The following is a 20,076-nucleotide window of genomic DNA, read 5'->3' as shown; positions in this document are numbered from 1 at the left end:
ATATTTTATTGTTGGGGAGCGCCTGGCTGGCTCAGTTGGTTAAGTGTCAAACTCTTGGTTTAGACTCAGGTCATGATCTCACGGTTTGTGAGTTTGAGCCTCACGTCAGGCTCTGTGCTCTACGCCTGCTTGGGATTTTCTCTGTCCCTCTCTCTCTCTCTCTCAAAATAAATAAATAAACATTTGAGAAAAAGAAAAAAGGAAAAACAGAGAAAACGTGACCTGTCATTCTTTGCCTTGTCACAACTACCCTAGTCTGAGAGACCGTAGGGTCACATCGCTCCCCAGTTTACATCAGAGATGTCATGTGTCCTCTCCAATCCCCCCTCCCCGAGACACTAAGTTCTTCAATATTTAGTTTTATATTTCATTCGTTATTTTTTTTTTTTTTTTTTACATGCTCTGAATTTTCTCTCCTGGGGCCTTACACACATGAGCAAATAAGAAATATGTGCTGACTTCCACAACCTTTTTAACACTTGTTGACTCATCTTTAATCTCTTTCTCCATGTCACACTGTAAGAATACATGCCTTCTGTTTCCCTCCTTCCCCAAAGCACGTGCCCTCTTCTTTCGAGAGACCTTTTATTTGAATATAATGCCACAGAGTGTCGCGTATGATGCACTGGTTCGCCGTCTCTGAACATTCCGCTGTGCTCACTGCAAGTGTGACTGCCGTCTGTCAACATACAGCGAGTGCTATTACAGTATGATGGACCAGATTCCCTCTGTTGTGCCTTGATTCCCATGACTTATTCATCCCATAACTGGAAGCCTGCCTCTGCCACTCCCCTTGCCCCATTTTGCCCCTCCCTCCGCCCCCCTGCCCTCTGGCACGCGCCCTCTTTTGTGGATAGTTTTTACTCTGGGTATTGTTGCAAACCTTAGGCTACTTTCCACCTGATTTGCACGGCGACAGAGAACCTTACGAGAAAATACGGGAGATTTATCAAGGTCCTGAATAATTGGGCCTGGGCAACACAGCAAAGGAATGGAAGTTCTGTCCTCCTAAAGGCAGATCCTAAGAGAAGGTAAGAAAGATATGCCAAACCAGGCTAGGCTGGGAACCTAGGACTCTTACCCACGAGGAATCAAGAAGAGGTCAAAGATGCTACAAACATAACAGTGGATGCAAAATCTGACATCCAATAACCCCGTGAAATTCAGAGATCCAGGTGTCAAAGGCAAGTGGCCACCAAAATGTCACCCAAAAGCCCAAGCAACCAAAAGCGTTAGACCTCCAAAGAAACCCATTTTTGCTTTAAGGATGCCTTCTACATTCACCCCATTCATTCCTGGCTCATGCTTCACTAGAGGAACTTCCCGTGTGAGGCAGAGAAAAATCTACTCGTGGCCTCAGTCAGAAAGGATGCTATGCTTACTTCCTCCTGAACGCGACACCCAGGGGTTCACGGGAAAATCAGCCTAACAGTAAACCTCGGTTTCATGGTCACACGCCTGCCATTAAATGGCGTGTTAGACACCGCACTCCTATCTTGTTATGTGTTTTCCTCCGCTGGTATTTGGCTCCCTCTTTTCCATTTCTCGACTCCAGGAATAGTTTATCTCTTAAATAAAACAAATAACACTGTCAGAAAGTTTATCCTAATAATTAGCTTGAATTTATTGCTTTAAAGGCACTAAATCGTTCTCCTTCGTAGGCACTGGGAACTTTAAAACATTCACGCACCATTACACACATCCCTCCTGAATTATGGTTTGACCGGGCAGAGTCGAATCTCTCATTGTTTCTTCAACCCTGCTTGCAATCCTTCAAATCACTGCCGTTCTTCTATACCTTCTCCATCAATCACCAGCATCTCTGTTGCATCGAGGGTGCTGATGTTTAAACCTCTCAGATGCAGCGCCTCATTGGGAGGTCCCTATTTCTTTCCTAAAACTCAGCAATGCCTTTCCTGCTGTGTCAGATGTTGACTTATTTTTCTGTCTAATCTAAGTTATCGATGGTTTCCATAACCCAAATTTCTTATGGAATCAACGGGATAAAGGGAAGTCTGCTGCATGGTAAAGCTTGAGAGAGTGAACTTCTGATAGCCTTTTACCTCTTGTTCATTTATTCAGTGAGGTTCCCGCCTATTTATATCTGTAGCTTTGAAATATTCTTAACCCTCTTCCTTGAGCAGTGCGATTGACGTACCTCATTTGGGTCTTTAACCCAACTTTAACTGTATCAATTGACATGGCCAAGTTGAGCTTCATCTTCAAGATGAAACCATACTGATTGGGACAGACACTTGATAGAGTATCAGTTCACCAGTGTTCTTGAGATTCCACCAACTGTGACTTTTGCTACTTAAAACACATCCTTTAGTTTCTCAGAGTTCATCCAATTGATCGGCAACCCTCCCCGCTGTGACATTATCCCCTAGTTTTGCTTCGCTTGGCAGAAGCTCTCCCATCATTTACACCATACAATCACTAATTTAAAAGTTACAGGCAGAGATGACACGCAAGAATTTGAATTCTGTAGCAGCGACTGGAGTCATTCGCTTAGATCTTTGGTTGTTTCTCTTGGAATTCGTGTGGTTCTAAATAGTCTGACCAAAAACTGAAAAACAAAGAAAAAATATACTCTGTGGTCTTCTGGCTTACCAACAGATAAACGTTCGTTTCAAAAGTGCAAGTTGAATAATAGCTACCAAGCCAACGGTGCAATGCAATCTAAACATTCAAGGAAAATAAAATCTGAGTACGACCAGCTTGTTACTTGAGACTGTGAGAGCCCAGATTGAGCCAAATGTGAGATTCTTACTAACCCTTACCACACACCTGACATCAGAACAAGTGACTCAGAAAGAGTTCAGCCAACACCACGACTTTCTCCAAACATTTCCTCCAAGCGTCCTTTAGTGCAAGTTTAAATTTCACATCTTCAGGCTAAAATGAAATTCCTCAAGTCTTTCCTTGCATGACTTGTTTTGAAACACAATAAGGCTTTTTCCTGATTGACCAAAATTATTGTGCCTGTGTGCAGTTTCCAAGATTTAAGTCGGGGATAAATCTGAGCAGGATAAAATGTCTGGCACTGTTTCTTTGCTGGGTATAGAGAAGTGAGGGTGGGGAATGCTCTTAGAAGAGTGTAAAGGGAATTCAGGGCTTTGGACACCACCTCCTGATCAACTCCATCACCACGAACTTCAAATCACTAAAACTGGAGCGATTCCTGGGCATTCCCGCCCCCAGCTAGCAAGGACATTTCATTGCCTTCATGCTTCAAGAGCTTTTTTTTCCATTCCCAGAAATGTCCTATATTTTCTTCTAAGTTATTTCTTCTGACAGTTTCTTAAAAAAAAAAAACACATTAACTTCTCAATGCATCTAGCATTTGTTTTGCTGTATGACATAAGGTGAGAATCTAATTTGTTTTTTCTCTAAATAGTCCATTTCAACACCATCCTACCTCTAATTGAATAGTATTTTTATTTTATAGGTATAGAGATTAAAAAAGATCAATAATTGGGTAATCAGATTTCCAAGTGACCTACTAACTTATGTCAATCAAAACCTTTACTAATAAAATAATCCAAACAACTACCTATTAATGCAAAAATGATTGAGGAAATAGTTATGTAAGCCCCTTGCAAAGTGTGTTAACATTACTGTGAAATAGTTTAAACAACAGGAAAGTCCTATTTATCCCCCTCTCCATTAAATAAACAGGCTTCTCATCCCCTACTCATATATCTACAACCTTAAACCTTCCGTCTTCTGCTTTCCATAGCTTAAAACTCTCCTCAGACTGCTATTTTCATAGGGCTTTGTTTCCTGTTAAAATTCTCTGAGGAAGACATTTGCCTCATGTTGTTCTAACCCTTCTGTCATGGAAAGGAGAGATGGCTTTGGAGTTGGACAAACCTGGAGTCACACGTTGGCTTCATTGCTTAGTCATTGGTGGCTTTGGATAAATTACAGGCCACTCTGGACCTCATGTTCCACATCTGTTCATTGGGGATCTCTGAGACATAAGAAGATTAGCACTAATGTAAATGCACTGCTTTATAAGAGAAAGCCATGATTGTTTTCTATTGTGTGATTTTGCTTGAACTGCAGGCTGCAGACTCATGACGTAGGCTGACAAAAGAGTGATTACTCGGAGATCCTGGGCTTGGAGGTGGATGTAGTTTGGGGTTATTCATCTTTAGAGAGAGGAATAATGCATTTTCACTGTGGAATATTTACAGGTATGTTGGCCAAAACATTATTGAAAGTTAATGCATAGAAATGAAAAGACGGTGGGGGGCACCTGGGCGGCTCAGCTGGTTAAACGTCCAATTCTTGATTTCTGCTCAGGTCATAATCCCAGGGTGGTGGGATCGAGCCCCATGTCAGGCTCCAGGCTGATCATTGAGTCTGCTTAAGATTCTCTCTCTCTCTCTTTCTCTCTCCCTCTGCTCCTCTCCTCTGCTAGCACTCTCTCTTTAAAAAAAAAAAAAAAAAAAAAAGCAATGAAAATGTGGATATTTGGATGGCCAAGAGCATGGAGTACATGTAAACTTGGTTTTGGTTTTGTTTTAATACCGTAACTTCATATTTGATGGAACCATACAAAAGATGCTCTGTGCGCCCCTAGCTGGAAGATAAGCAAAGAATCTAAATCAGGTTATTTTTTATTTTATTTATTTTTATTTTTTTAATTTATTTTATTTATTTATTTTTATTTTTATTTTTATTTTTATTTTATTTATTTATTTATTTTTTTTTTTTTTGAGTGCAAGTGGGGGAGAAGGGAAGAGGGAGAGAGACAGAGAATCTTAAGCAGGCTCCATGCCATGAATCTGGGATCATGGCCTGAACTGAGATCAAGAGTCAGACGCTCAACCAACAGAGCCACCCAGGCACCCCACATTTTAATTTATCTTTTTCTTTTCATTTATTTATTTATTTTATTTATGTAAATTCAAGTTCGTTAGCACACAGGGTAGTGCTGGTTTCAGGAGTAGAACCCAGTGGTTCATCACTTACATGTAACACCCAGTGCTCACCCCCACAAGTGCCCTCCTTAATGCCTATCACCCATTTAGCCCATCCCCCCACCCAACACCCCCCTAGCAACCCTCAGTTTATTCTCCGTATTGAAGAGTCTCTTATGGTTTGTCTCCCTCTCTGTTTTTATCTTATTTTTCCTTCCCTTCCCCTATGTTCATCTATTTTGTTTCTTAAATTCCGCCTATGAGTGAAATCATATGCCATTTGCCTTCCTCTGACCGACTTACGTTGTTTAGCATAATACCTTCTAGTTCCACCCACGTTGTTGCAAATGGCAAGATTTTATTTTATTTATTTTATTTTACTTTATTTTATTTTAGTCGAGTGTAATCAACATACAGTGTTATGTTAATAAATTAGGCTATTTGGACCCAAATACCTTTCTAGAATTTCATCTTAAGCACACCGACAAAGGCTGAATATTCATCTCTGACGTTACTAAACATGGAGGGGCCGAGGCTGCTAGAGGAACCAACCATCCTTTCCTGCTACCTGGATGTGTGGGGTACCCTGGTCGCTGCTCTTTCTAAGCCTGGTTCTGCAGCTTTCCCTTGGATCCACAGACGGCCCTGTGTTCTCCCAATGCGTTCAAGTTAGCCAGAGTCAGGTTCTAAACTTGCAGCAAAGAACCTGAGCGAATAGAATCCTCATTTGATACAAGCGGCGGCTGGACTTCGGAAGCTAAGGAACTCTTAGCTTAGTATGTGTCAGTTCCAGGATATGAACCTAGACAGTTCAGTTTTAGAATTAGCATCCTTCTGCCCCTGGCTCTTGCCACACATGCGACTTTTGAAATCTTGAGATCACTGGGCTTTGGGACGCTCCCTTTATCCTTCGGGGAAGCGTCTTCATGCCAGGGTTAGAAAAACCAACAAAAGCGTCAACAACAATAAGCCGGGAAGCAAATGACATCACTTAGGGGACTCTGTCTGGTTGTAGCACATATTTTCCTATCTACACACTGTTTCCCATGCCTTTTGAGTTTAAGCAGTCTCTATTTGAATTTTAGCCACAGCAGTTCCTTTCCTCCTGCTTCTGAAGCCTGAAGTGAAAAGTCAGAAAGCCGAGCAAACTTAGCAGTAGCTGCTTCTGTTCACTCCCCTTTCACACCTGTCAGGGAAAAAAAAAAAAGCCCACTCCTCTGTGAACCAGTTTCTGCACATCCCAGCTAAGCTAGTCCACTCTCTCAGTTACTCCTTCAGTAATTACTGGACCCGCTCTGTGCTGGCCACCTTGCTGCTTCCCCAACCGCAATTGCTTTCTTAGGAATACTCCTCTTTTCTAGATCTCTCTCTCTGCCGGAAGCTTTTCTCAAGTTCGAGGTTCTCCTATCCTAACACCACAAACAAATCCCTCAACCTGATGTTTCCCTCTAGCCAGTGACCTTCTTCACAGTATCTTTCAATGTTTGGGTTCTCGCTGTATTTGAAATTGATTCTCGAGTTTGGTTTGAGGCAGTGTTATAATTTCACTTTTATGTGAATCATAGCTGTTTCAGCTCCATTTGTTAAATAATTTCTCCTTTCTCGTGCCACCTCTATCCTATATCAAAATTTCACATAGTCATATACTGTTTTGAGAGCTAATTTGTGTAATTGGTCAATGAGTCCATCCCTATACCATATACTCTTTCTAATCTTTATATTTAGAGCCACAAGTCTCTTCTCCCTCTTTCCCTTTTCAGAAACAAATTAGCTATTCTCTGCCTTCTGGTTCTCTGCATAAATTTTAAAGTCAACCTGACCAAAAATCCTGTGGGGATTAATTCTGCTCCTTGAGAATACACAGACTATTTACCTCTATTTATAATTGTTATACACTTACTTTGTCAGGACTATTCTATCACTATTGATCACTGATTCCTTAGGACAATTTTCTAGATAGCAAAATGTTTAGTATAATATGTTCTCTTCCCACCAAACACTGTGTTATAGAAAATTTTTAATGTCCAGAATAGGTTGAAAGAAGACTAAAATGCATTCCATGTACCAGACATCTAAATGGAACAAGTGTTAACATTCTGCCATTTCAAAGATGCAGACGTTGTGAGTCTCCTAAAAATTAAGACATTTCTATATCTCTTAAAAGTAAGGAAATTTTTCTTTATATTCATAATACTTTTATTACCTTAGATAAAATTAACCATAAATCTCTAATACAACATCGGTTCATATTAAAATATCCCCCAGTTGTCCACAAAATATCTTAATTAGCTTTTTTATGAAAAAAAAAAATCTGATTGATTGAAGTTTACCCATCATATTTGATTGTATATCTTTATAGTCTCTCTTAATTGAGAACAGTCTCACTACCTCTTTTTTTTTTTTTTTTTTTTTAACAACATCGAATTTTGAAGAGACTGGGCCAGTTGTCTTGTAGAACTTCTACGATCTGAATTTGCCTGACTGATTGTTTCCATCTGGATGCCAATTATCTTGCTTCTTTTATCTCCTGTATTCCTGTAAACTGGAAGTTTGGTTTAAAGGAATAATTAGCTTCAGGTCAAACATGTTCAATATGAATACTTTATAGGGAATGCTATGTGTTTCATATTATGTTATATCGGGTGGCACATAAAATCAAATTGTCTTACTCTTGGTGATGTCCAATATGAGCCCTTGATAAAGAGGGTAAGAGTCAGATCTTTCCGTTGTAAAGTCGTGTATGTTTTCATCCTTAGAGTTAGAAAATTACGAGATAGTTTGGTTCCATGTGAATGTAGCCTTTTTTCAGCTTTATTGAGGTATAATTGACAAATAAAACTATAAGATACTTGAAGTGTATAACATGATGATTTGGTATACATACACATTGTGAAAGGATTTCCACCATCAAATCACTTAACACATCCATTACCTCACATATTTACGTGGGGGGGGGGGGGGAGGGAAGGGTCTGTCTGTGGGTGTGTGAAAACACAAGTTCTACTCTCTCGGCAAATTTCAATTAAACAACACAGTATTTTCAACTCTAGTCACCATGTAATATAGTATTAGATCCCCAGACTTGATTCATCTTAAAACTCTAAGTTTGTACCCTTTAACCAAGCTCTCCCTGTATCTCCCACCCCAGCCCCAAACAACAACCATTCTACTCTGCTTTTATGAGTTCAACTTTATTTTTTTAGCTTCCACATATAAGTGATACCAAACAGTATTTTTGGTCTTTATCTGTCTGGCTTATTTCACTTAGCATAATGCCCTCCAGTTTCACCCAAGCTGCTGCAAATGGCAGGATTTCTTTTTTAAAAGCTGAATATTATTTCATTGTCTTTAATACACACACCGCACATTTTCTTCATTCATCTGTTGACAGATGCTTAGGTTTTATCTTTATCTTAGGTTTTATCTTTAACAAAGATATCTTTGTTATCTCTTGTCTTTTGATAATAGACATCCTAACAGGTGTTTAAATTGAGTTATTTGGTGTTTTTGCTATTGAGTTGTATGAATTCCATATATATTTTGTATATTAACCCCTTATTGGGTACGTGGCTTGCAAATATTTTCTTCCATTCTATAGGTTTCCTTTTCATTTCGTTGATAATTTCTTTTGCTGTGCAGAAATTTTTAAATTTGATGTAGTCTAATGTGTTTATTTTGTTTTTGTTACCTTAGCTTTTGTTGTCAAATCCAAAAACTCATTTCCAAGATGAAGGTTAAGGAGATTATTTCCTTTGTCTATTTCCAGGAATTTTATGGTTTCAGGTCTTAACATTAAACTCTTCAATTTTTTTTTTTTTTATTTTTGTGGACGGTGTCAGAGAGGGGTCCAGTTTTGTTACTTGGCATGTGGCTATTCAGTTTTCCCAACACCATTTATTGAAGAGACTATCCTTTCCTTCTTGTATATTCTTGGATCCTTTATCAAAAATTAGTTGAACATATATGCATGGATTTGTTTCTGTTCCACTGATCTATGTGTCTGTTTTGTGTTAATATCAAATTGTATTACCTTTCATTTTCTATTAATGTGGTGTATCACATTTACTGATTTGCAAGTGTTGAACCATCCTGGTATCCCTGGAATAAATCCCACTTGATCATGGTGTATGATCCTTTTAATGTACTATCTTTTTTACAATTTTTTTTAATGTTTATTTATTCTTGAGACAGAGACAGAGCATGAACAGGGGAGGGGCAGAGAGAGGGGGAGACACAGAATCTGAAACAGGCTCCAGGCTCTGAGCCATCAGCAGAGCCCGACGTGGGGCTCGAACCCACAAACTGTGAGATCATGACCTGAGCCAAAGTCGGACGCTTAACTGACTGAGCCACCCAGACACCCCTTTAATGTACTATTGAATTCAGTTTCTTAATATTTTGTTGAGGATCTTTGCATCTATGTTCATGAAGGATATTGGCTTTCAATTTTCTCACCTTGAAAATGTCCTTGTCTGGTTTTTATAATCAGTGTAATGGTGGACTCATGAAATGACTTTGAAAGTGTTCCTTCTATTCTAGTTTTTTGAAGGAGTTTGAGAAAGATTGATAACAATTCTTCTTTAAATGCTTGGTAGAATTCCCCATGAAGCCATCTGGTTCTGGACTTTTCTTTGCTGGGAGGTTTTTCATTCCTGATTCAATCTCCTTAAAAGTAACTGGTCTGTTGAGGTTTTCTGTTTCTTCATGATTCAGTCTTGGTACATTGTACATTTCCAGGAATTTATCCATTTCTTCTCAGTTATCTAATCTGTTGGCATATAAATAATTGTTCATAGTCGTTTCTCATGACACTTTGTGTGGTATCATTTATGATACCATTTGTCTCCTCTTTCATTTCTAATTTTATTGATTTGTATCTTCTCTCTTTTCTTAGTCTAGCTGTTTGTCAATTCTGTTTATCTTTTTAAAAAACCACCTCTTAGTTTCATTGATCTATTGTCTTTTTAGGTTCTTTTTCATTTATTTCCACTCTGACCGTTGTTATTTCCTTCTTTCTACTAAATTTGACCTTCCTTGTCCCTTGCTACAATTTTCGACTTAAAGTTTATTTGGTCTGATATAACTATAGCTACCCTTGCTTTCTTCTGATTTTGATTTACTTGTAATATCTTTTTCCATCCCTTCACTTTCAGTCTATATGTTTCCTTAAAGCTGATGTGAGCCTTTTGTAGGCAGCATATAGTTGGGTCATTTTTTTTTTTTTTTTTAATCCATTCAGGCACTCTAGGTCTTTTGATTGGAGAATCTCGTCCATTCACATGTAAATTCATTACTGATAGAATATGGATTTACTCTTGCCATTTTATTGTTTTCTGGCTCTTTCACAACCCCTTGTTCTTTTGTTTTCTCTCTTTCTTCCTTTCTTTCTTTTCTCTTGTCTTTCTGCTTTCTTCCTTTGTGATCTGGCTCAGTCAGTGGTGCATGTGACTCTCGATCTTGGGGTCCTGAGTTTGAGCCCCATGTTGGGTGTAGAGATTACTAAAAATAAACAAAATAAACTGAAAAAACTAAATAAACTTTAAAATAGCAAGCCTCACTCCCATGATCACATCACAGAACTTTTATAATCAAATTAAGAATCTGGTACATACAAAAGGTTAGGGCATTTTACCCAGCAAAACACTGTCTTCACGACTCTGTGGGGTAGAAATAAGTGTTGCTATTTTGCAGATGAATAAAGAGACCGAGAGAGACTAAGTAACTTATATATGATCACTTAGGAGGAGATTTTACAAGCTACTAGTTAAGCCCAGAGCCACCTGCCCCTAAAGCCCACAGTTTTTCCATTATATCATGCTACTTCTTTTGTGGCAGTGGAAAAACACGCAAAGTCATGGACTAAGGAGTTGGATTGTGAGACATTTAGTATTTGCCCTAAGCAAATAAAACCTTCCTCTTGTTTTCTCTGTATGTCTTCCCTGTTTATCCCAGATCCTTCGGTCTTAGGCATGTGTGAACAAGACAATATACGATTTTTAAAAAGAACAAGGCTATCTACTGAGGCTCAGGGAGATCCCTACCGGGACTGCTGTCATGGTCAGTCTCAAATATCAGGGGCAGATGCAGTCTATTAGGAATTACAAGGCCAGCTGTTGTTTTATATCATTAGGCTTTTGAAACCAACTGGGAAAAATCTCCTTCTGCCAAGAGGCAAGTCTCCAGGCTCTGCAACAAATATCAATTCCAATTTGGTTGAAGTTGTGCAGGGTTTTTTGTTTTGTTTTGTTTTTTTTCATTTTCTCATGATTCCAGAAGTGATTCTCTGCACATTGGTTGGAGCCGAACCTGAAGTATGTCATATTTTCCATCTAGACTGAAGAAGATGTGCATTTATCCATGCCTTCTAAAACAGAGCTGGGCACACCATTTCCGTCTAGATTGAAGATGTGCATTTATTTATGCTCTCTAAACCGGAGAGGAGGCGTAACAGTTGTTGGGACTTTGAGCCCAGAACAGTGCATGATTTGCAGAGGCGATCATCTTGCCTTAGACAATGGAAAAAAGGATTATAATTTGTTTTCCTCTCTTGCGAACAGTTTCATTGTCCAGTCAAGGTTACCAGCCATCCAGAAATTCACAAGTGGTTCTCCCTGGCAAAATTGGATTTGGGATTTGACATTAATGCTGATGATTTCATAGCATTTTAGAAGCATGAAATGTTAACGTTGGAAAGGACTTTGGAGATCACATAATCCAAATACCTCATTTTAAGGATGAGGACATTGATGTTCAGAGATGTTTCAAGGTGGCCGAAGTCATAAAGCTGGAGTATGAGCTGGTCCTGGAAATCAGACGTTCTGATCCTTGTTTACTTCTGTTTCTATTACCCCACAGCTGCCTCCTTTGACTTAGTTGACATGTCAAACTCCGTTTGCTCTGACTCTGCCAGCAGTTTCCAATTCAGTGGGGAGGCTCCTTGAAATAGGAACGTTGAAACGAATCAAGTTTTATTGAGCACATACTTATTGGGGTTTTTCTTGAAAGAGTATTTAACACAGCACTCAGTGTGGTGCCTTGTACATACAGAGACTTCAATCATCCTTCCATCCATTTATTCAGTCAACAAGTATCAAATATATATTGAGCATAAGAAATAATAGATGCTCATGAAGATGGAATTCATCGTTCATTTCTACTAAGATAAATAACAGGTGGCTTCTGCCCTAAAGGAGCTTGCAGTCCGGTGGGACATAAATATGAACAATTAATAATGGTTTAATCAATAATTACACACAAAAATAGATTCAATTACAAAGGCACAATAAAAGCACTACAGAAAGATGAAATTTTACAAAGGGCCTTACTGAGTAAGTAGCATATGGAATCAAATCTATAGACTCCAATGGAGGAATAGCATTATAGGCTGAGAAAAGAGCAGGCCCAAAGGTGCAGCAGTATGAAAGGTCAGGCGATATTCTGAAATCATGGAAGGGGATAGGCTGCACAGCCCACGAACGAGATATGGAGGTGGAAAGACACAATCACATCAGGTCTTGGTGGCAATGGGACAATAGGCAGAGGAACGCACGTATCATCATGGAAACAATGGGGCTATTACAGTGAGGGAACTGAGATGATCCAATCTGTATGTTTGGGGATGGCGTAAACGTTGTACCGGAAAAGCAAGAGAAGAGAGATAATTAGTAAATAGTTACCAAGGTATCTCCACCCAGTGTAAATCAGATAATCCCACTGATTGTGTTTGATTAGGTCACCTTCTCCTTCAAGATCCTAAAATAGCTCCTACTGGTCATCCTTTCAAATCTAAAATCTTTCGCCCTTCACCAGATTCCTATCCTACATCGTGGACAAAAAACAGATGTCATAAAATCTTTGTGCTCGAACATTGGCAGATTATTTACAAGACACTTTCTTATGCACTGCCCCGTTTGATCCTCACAATTATCCCCTACAGTAGGAAGAGGTTGCTAAGTTCATTTTACAGATGATAAAATAAAGGCTCAGAAAGACTAATATTGACTTATTGAGAGCCTATTAAGCATGTTCTTCTAGTCCTCCACTTCTCTAAACTCACACGTCTAGTAAATGGCAGTGACCTCCCAGGTCCTTGACTTCTCTTCTCCGATGACGTTGCCCTCCCTGACCTCGGTGACACCCTCCCACGGGCATTGCCTGGACTTTGTCACTACCAATAACCACAGCACCTCCAACTTTCTTCATTCTTACCCAATGTTCCCACCCGCTCCCCTTGTCAATCCTATCAGTCCAACCTCAGGAATGCTTTAACCTCACCGCTATGAATAACCCTACCCCCTTCTCACTGGTTCTCATTCCTTTGATGTCTCTTGTCTTACACAGCATAAATTTATAGCTAATCATTCGCATCTCTCTATTACCTATATCCTTAAGAAGCTCGCCTTTCTCGTTGTGTCAAAGCCACAGCCCAGAAGCCCAATCATTCCATCTATTCTGCTCCTGCACTCAATGCCGCTGAACATGGCTGGAAAAAAAAAACACACAAGCCACTCTGTCTGCCCTGACCTTAACTTCATAACCACAAACCTCACATGGGCCTTAATGCTGTCAGAAAACCGAGGTATCCGCACCTAGTCCGTTCATTGTGCTATTTAACAATTTAACACACCAGCTTTTCTCTCCCCAGATGTCCAACACCCCCTTCCTCCACCCCAGTGCCCTCCCCCCCCCCCCCCACTCTCAACTGATGACCTTGTCTCCTGCTTTCCTGGGACAACTGAAGCAAACAGAAGACAAATTTTAGACTCACATCATGATATCCACTTACCTATTGGCATATGCGGCCACAGGCTCTGCCCTCCTGCCTGTTACAAAACATGCACTCTCTCCCTGCTCCTCCGTAAGCCAAGCTATCCACCTGCATTGGGCAGATTCCATCCCCTCTCAACTGCTTGAGGACCCGAATCTCGGGGTTCTCCCTTCTCACACCCACACCAATTTCCCCCTCTGTAGAGGTCAGTTCTAACCAGCATACACATATCTTGTTATTGCCTCCATCTGAAGACCAAAACCAAAAATAGTGCTTCATCTATCAATACTAGTCTATGCCCTTGCTCCCCTCTGCAGCACAGTTCTGTCTACACTTGGTGCTTCTGATTTCTCTCATTTCTTAAACTCACTTTAATCAAGCTATTACCTCCTATTAAAAGTAGGGTCACTAATGGCTTCCCCATTGCTAAGCCCAGAGATAAGGGATTCGTTAAACACCATAAATGCACAGGACAGCACCCCCCCTCCCCCAGCAAAGAATCATCTGACTAGGAATGTCAGTGCTGAGGCTGAGAAACCCTTGTTTATCCTCATCACAGCTGTTAGAGTGATCCTTGCTTTTGAGACAGAGTGAGAGAAAGAGAGAGAGAGAGGGAGAGAACAAGCAGGGGAGAGGGGCAGGGGGCAAGAGAATCTTAAGCAGGCTCCACACTCAGCACAGAGCTGGATACTGTGCTCGATCCCATGACTCTGGGATAATGACAGAGACGAAATCAAGAGTCAGACCCTCAACTGTTCAACTGACTGAGACACCCAGGCACCCCTAGAGTGGAGTGATCCTTTTTCTTCCTTTCTTTCTTTCTTTCTTTCTTTCTCTCTCTTTCCTTCTTTTTGAGAGAAAGAGAGAGGGCACAAGCGAGCGAAGGGCAGAGAAAGATTGAGAGAGAGAGAGAGAGAAGCAAGGCTCACCAGAAGCGGGGCTCATGTTTTACCCAAAGCAGGACTTGTGCTCACCAGAAATGGGACTCGAACTCATGAACCGTGAGATCATGACCCGAGCTGAAGTCAAATGCTTCACGACTGAGCCACCCAGGCATCTGATCCTTTTTTAAGAAACAAAATTAAAATTTCATATTAAAAAAAAAAGAAAGTGGGTGATGGGCATCAAGGAGGGCACCAGTTGGGATGAGCACTGGGTGTTGTATGGAAACCAATTTGACAATAAATTTCATATTAAAAACAAAACAAAACAAAACAAAAAAAAACAAAATTAAATCTGGGCACCCCTCTGTTAAAAACTCTTCAAAATGTCTCCGTATCATGAAAGTAAAACCACCATTCCTACAATAACTTATAAGGCTCTATAGGATCTGGTGCCTGATGTTCTAGCATGCTCCATCAGGCTTATTCTGCTCCAGAGGAACTGCCTCTATGTTGTGCTTTAAACATGCTGGTTATGCTGCCCCTTGAGGCTGCAATCATTCACTCTGGGCAGGATACACTCATACCCCCACATTTAATCCAAATCCCACCTACTCTTACTGGTTGGCATCACAACCTGCTTCCTCCCCTGCCATTTCTGACTCTCCTTACTCCGTTTTCTGTTTTCTATTTCCCATAGCAATTATTACTTTCTAACATGCTATAAAATTTACTTTGTTATGTATGTTGTTTACTGTCTGTCTCTAGAACATAAGCTCTATCAATGTGCCCAACAATCTAGAAGCATGCTTGCAGACGAGGCGCTTGGGTGGTTCAGTCAGTTGAGCATCAGACTTCAATTCAGGTCATGATCTCATGGCTTGTGGGTTCGAGCCCCATGTCGGCTCAGAGCCTGGAGCCTGCTTCAGCTTCTGTCTCTCTCTCTCTCTCTCTCTCTCTGCCCCTCCCCCACTCCCACTCTGTCTCTCTCTCTCTCTCAAAATAAATAAACATTAAAAAAGATTTTTTAGAAGCATGCTTGCATATAGGAAACCATATGTTTTGAATGGTTGAAGGTTGCTTGAAGGCAAGAAGCCCAACCCAAAGTTGGGTTATGTTCGCAGAAGTAGATAGATCAAGTCATTTGCAGAACAAATCTGAAAGGAAGACATTCTCAATCCTATTCTTCAGGTAAACAAGAAGTCTGACTTGCCCTAATTCGTGCAGCTAGTATATAGGGAGCAGGCTCCAAACCCTGGTCCTACTTGACCCCAACTCGCTGTTCTTTAAGCAGTGTTAACCTGCACGTCAATAATCAGCATGAGATTAACATGGGCAGAGTGGGGGAATCTTACGTGAGTTTCACCACTCAAAAAGCATAATAAAGGTGCAGAAAAAAAAACGGGTTAATAAACAAAGTTGGCAAAACCCTTTCTGAAAGAATCGAGGCAATAAGAGTAGAAGAAAAAAGGGAAAAGGACACTATTCTCAGAGAATCACAGAACGGGCAGGAACATAGAGACTGTGCAGTCCTCATTCAACAGATGAGAATGCTAACGTCTGGGGGCAGGACAATTTAATCCCGTTAAAAATAGCTCTGACATGGCAAGAGTCAGGATGGAAACTTGGACATCCTGCTCTATCCAGTGCCCTTTTGATCGTATCTCCTCCGTAAAGTAGAGCTGCTCTTCAAAATAAAATTGGCCACTGTGAGAAGACACAACAAAAATTTGAACAATTCGATTTAACTCAAGGGTGAAGGGAGTGGACTACTCAGGATGAGAAACTATTTTTAAGAGATTGTTTTCAAATTCAGATGATAACAAAAACTACGTTTAGGAGTGCTGTTAAATATTAAGGCTGCAGTGGTCTATACTAATTAGCACACTATTGTTAATGTGCATTGCTAACATATAAACACAGGCTATAAATACATAAATACAGGGGCGCCCGGGCGACTCAGTTGTTAAGGGTCTGACTTTGGCCCAGGTCATGATCTCACAGTTCACGGGTTCAAGCCCCTCAGATTCTGAGCCTGCTTCGGATTCTGTGTCTCCCTCTCTCTCTCTCTCTGCCGCCTCCCCCCACCACTTGCGCTCTGTGTCTCTTTCTCTCTCAAAAGTAAACATCAGAAAAATTTCAATACACGAATACATACTTTTAACACATAATTATGCTTTCTATCGTAATCCAGAACTGTTTTCTCTCTGAAATTCCAAAACCTTTCCACAAGCCATGGCCCACCTCTCAAATCTAGCAGATAGGCATTTATTTATGTGTGTACGTGTGTTACGTATGTATAAGTACTTATTTATGCCTTGTCTCTCAGCATGCCAGGACTATGCACTCATTTCCCAGATTCTACCCCTGCCCCACCCATGTATATTTATAGCCACCAGAGCTGCATGGAGGATAGGCGGGTCCCCCAAGCCTCAGCATGAAGCAACTTTCCAGAGCACCAGATCCTTCCTTCTCCCTTCTCAGTGGCCAGCGTATCTCTGGCATTCAGGATTCCATTCCAGCTGGCTGCCAAACAGCCAGGAGAGCTACAAAACAGAAGAAGAAGAGGGTAAGAACGAGATTCCAGAGGACCTTACCCTGGGGTCCAGTCTCTTGGGTTAAATTATAATACATTACTAAAAACTGTTAATTTCTCTTCAATTAGTTTTCTATTCAGTACATCAGAAAATGCTTCCTTCTTCCTAAATAGGTTAGTGTGCCATAAAAAGTCATACTTATGCTATATCCTATGTTTTCCAAAAACCTTTTATAGTGGCTCTTTGGGCACTCACCTGCCTGCTTCTAAATTATCTTGCATAGATCCTTCTTCAGACAATAGGATCTTCCAGAGCAGGATCTCTTTCTAGTTAATCTTGTGTGCCTGATAATGGTAATAGGAGTAGTAATTCTTCTCTAAAAATTTTTATTTTAATTCCAGTACACTTAACATACAGTGTTATATTCGTTTCAGGTGTACAATATAAACATTTCCACACAACACCAGGGGCTCGTTGTGGTAAAAGGATAATCTTAATCCCCTTCACCTATTTCACCCACTCCCCACCTCCCTCCCCTCTGGTAACCTTTACTTTATTCTCTACAGTTAAGAGTCTGTCTTTTGGTTTGTCTCTTTTTTCCTTGTTCATTTGTTTTGCTTCTTAAATTCCACACATAAGTGAGATCATATGATATTTGTTTTTCTCCGATGGACTCATTTCACTTAGTATTATACCCTCCATATCTATCCATGTTGTCGCAAATGGCAAGATTTTATTCTTTTTATGGCTGAGTAATATTCCAGTGTGTGTGTGTGTGTGTGCGCGTGTGCGTGCGTGTGTGCGCCACATATTTTTTTTATGCACTCATCTATTGAGGGACACCTCTTCCATTCAATAGGTTGCTTTTTAACATTGTTGGTTATTTCTTTGGCTGTACAGAAGCTTTGTATATTGACACAGTCCCAATAGTTTATTTTTCCTTTTATTTTCCTTGCCTCAGGAGCCATATCTAGGAAACTGTTGCTATGGCTTTTGTCAGAGAAATTTTTGCCTGTGTTCTCTTCTAGGATTTTTATGTTTTCAGGTCTCACGTTTAGATCTTTAACCCATTTTGAGTTTATTTTTGTGTATGGTGTGAGAAACTGGTCTGCTTTCATTCTTTTGCACGTGGCTGTCCAGTTTTCACAACACCATTTGTTGAAGAGGCTGTCTTTTTCTCATTGCCATATTCTCACCTCCTTTACCAAAGGTTAATTGACTGTATAATCATGGGTTTATATCTGGGCTCTCTATTCTGTTCTATTGATCTTTGTGTCTATTTTATACCAGTACCATACTATTTTGATTACTACAGCTTTGTAGTATGTCTTGATATCTGGGACTGTGACACCTCCAGCTTTGTTCTTTTTCAAGATTGCTTTGGCTTCGGGGCACCTGGGTGGCTCAGTCGGTTGAGCATCCGACTTCAGCTCAGGTCACGATCTCGCGGTTCGTGAGTCTGAGCCCTGCGTTGGGCCCTTTGCTGACGGCTCGGAGCCTGGAGCCTGCTTCGGATTCTGTGTCTCCCTCTCTCTCTGCCCCTCCCCGACTTGCGCTCTGTCTCTGTCTGTCTCTCAAAAATCAATAAATGGAAAAAAATTTTTTTTAAAAATTAGAAAAAAAAGATTGCTTTGGCTTCTTGGGGTCTTTTGTGATTCCATACACATGTTAAGATTATTTGTTCTACTTCTGTGAAGAATGTTGTTGGTATTTTGATAGGCATTGTGTTAAACCTGTAGATTGCTTTGGGTAGTATGGACATTTTAACAACATTGATTGTCCCAATCCACAAGCATGGTATACCTTCCCATTTGTTTGTGTTGTCTTCAATTTCTTTCATTAATGTTTTATAGTTTTCAGAGTACGTGTTTTTAACTACCTTGGTTAAGTTTATTCCTAGGTATTTTATTATTTTTGGTGCAACTATAAATGGGATGATTTTCTTAATTCCTTTTTCTGCTGCTTCATTGTTAGTGTCTAGAAATGCAATGAATTTCTGTATATAGATTTTGTAGCCCGCAACCATGATGAATTCATCTATCAGTTCTAGTAGTTTTTGGGTGGAGTCACTAGGGTTTTCTATATGCAGTACCATGCCATCTGCGAAGAGTTTTACTTCTTCTGTATCAACCTGAATGCCTTTTATTTCTTTTTGTTGTCTGACCGCTGTGGCTAGGACTTCCAGTACTATGTTGAATACAAATAGTGAGAGTGGACATCCTGGTCTTGTTCCTGACCCAAGGGGAAGAGCTCTCAGTTTTTCCCTCTAGAGTATGATGTTTGCCGTAGGTTTTTCATAAATAACCTTTATGGTGTTGAAGTATGTTCCGCCTAAACCTACTTTGTTGAAGGCTTTTATCAGGAACGGTTGTTGTACTTTGCCAAATGCCTTTTCTACATCTATTGAGATGATCATATGGGTTTTATCCTTCTCTTATTAACGTAATGTATCATGTTGATTGTTTTGTAAATATCAAACCACCCTTGTATCCCTGGAATCAATCCCACTTGATTATGATGAGTGACTTTTTAAATGTATTGTTGGATTCGGTTTGCTAATATTTTGTTGAGGATTTTTGCATCTCTATTCATCAGAGATATTGGCCTATAGTTCTCTCTCTCTCTCTCTCTCCCTCTCGGTAATGTCTTTATCTGGTTTTGTATCAGGGTGATGCTGGCTTCAAAAATTGAATTTGGAAGCTTTCCTTCCTTTTCTATACTTTTGGAATAGTTTGAGGAGAATAGGTATCAACTCTTCTTCCAATATTTGATAGAATTCACCTGTGAAGCTGTCTGGTCCTGGACTTTTGTTTGTTGGGAGTTTTTCCTTTTTTAAATTACAGACTCATTTTCATTGCTGGTAATCAGTGTGTTCAAATTTTCTATTTCTTCCTGATTCCGTTTTGGAGGTTATATATTTCTAGGAATTTACCCATTTCTTGTAGGTTGTCCAATTTGTT

The sequence above is a fragment of the Panthera onca genome, chromosome F1, assembly GCF_046562875.1.
Source record: "Panthera onca isolate mPanOnc1 chromosome F1, mPanOnc1 haplotype 2, whole genome shotgun sequence".
Classification (NCBI taxonomy): Eukaryota; Metazoa; Chordata; class Mammalia; order Carnivora; family Felidae; genus Panthera; species Panthera onca.
This window is presented reverse-complemented; position numbering follows the sequence as displayed.